Here is a 1,507-nt window from a genome sequence, read left to right on the forward strand (position 1 = left end):
ACATTGTTCTGTAACAAGTCAGTATGGTTAGAACTTTCCAGGTTTTGAAGGATATCATACCTGTTACTGGTGGTTATGACATCTTTTGGATTCATGTCAAGTGTCCTTCTTGCTTTGAATGGTTTAGGTGAGTTAGTCCATGTGAATGAGAGGTTAACTTTCTCTCTGTTGTTTTGGCACAATTTTTCAACTTTTTCATTTGCATGGGCATGGGCTTCATTCTCGACTTCATCTAATGTTTCATTTATAATTGCTTTCATCTCAGTGATTTCATTCCTCATGCCAATTATTTCCATGAGTCTTGTGTCCAACTTGTCGCTCAGCTCTCTCACATATAATTTTAGCTTCTCATTTTCATTTTTGAGTGTTGTCAGTAATTCACTTTCCTTTCCTCTTTCATCTTCAATATTGTGAGATTGTCTGTCCAGTTCCACAATTTCAGCTTTACATGTTTTGCAAACATAACCATCACTGTCTTCATTGGGGTCTCTGTTTTCACATTTGTTATGATACAATTTGTTACAGCGATTGCACTTCACTCCCTTTTTCAGATTCTTTCTGCATTTGTGACATTTCTGATCATCGTCTTGCTCTAGATCAACCATTTCTTCTATTATAAATTAATTAATTAATCTCACAGTGAGAGGGAGACTGCGATGCACACGCTGAGGAGGAGGGAGGAGAGAGAGAGAGTCGACACCCTGCCGCCGCCCCGCTCAGCAAGTGCGTCGCCGCGCACATGCATTTGTAATCCCGCGGCCGGGACGCACCAGACCAGAAGAATGCAAACGAGGCCGGCCGGCATAATGCAGCGACTAACTACTGACTGGAGCCGCGCTCGAGCCGCGCGCGACGTCCAATTTGACAGTCAGATGCCGACGGAGAGGGGGGGCCTCTACCTGCGAGACGAAGAGACGCAGAGACGCGACACGCACACGCCTCCCGCCACACTTTCAAACTCTCTGCGAGGACTGTCTCTTGTGTGTGTGTGTGTGTGTGTGTGTGCAAATTCCTAATTTCCGTGGCCAATCGTGGCCTCTCGGTTAGTCAAGTCAAGGTTCCCGCGGCAGCGGTGGGCGCCGTGGCGGTAGGCACACCCGCCACGCACGGGAGTGACCGTGTTGCCTAAGCGCCAGGCGCCCACCGCCGACGCCGAAGAGGTTTTTTTTTTTATCGCCTCGTCATTTTCTCAAACGCCGCTCGTTTAGAGTCGTTTCTGCCACATTTTCTGTTACGAAGAAGACGTAAAGGCTTCATCGCTCTGAGCGATTTTTGCGAAATGACTCAACAAGAGTCTTCTTCGTAACAGAAAATGTCGCAGAAACGACTCTAAACGAGCGACGTTTGAGAAAATGACTCAAAATGAGTCTTATTCGTAACCAAAAATGTCGCGAAAAGTTACTCCAAACGAGCGATGTAATTAATATCGCTCTCCCAAGAGTCGTCAAATTGGATTCACAATATCGCTCTATTGGCATTGTATTTGGTCACTCCTTTACTTGTAGTG

The sequence above is a fragment of the Frankliniella occidentalis genome, unplaced genomic scaffold (genome assembly GCF_000697945.3).
Source record: "Frankliniella occidentalis isolate FOCC.00 unplaced genomic scaffold, Focc_3.1 Scaffold167, whole genome shotgun sequence".
NCBI lineage: Eukaryota > Metazoa > Arthropoda > Insecta > Thysanoptera > Thripidae > Frankliniella > Frankliniella occidentalis.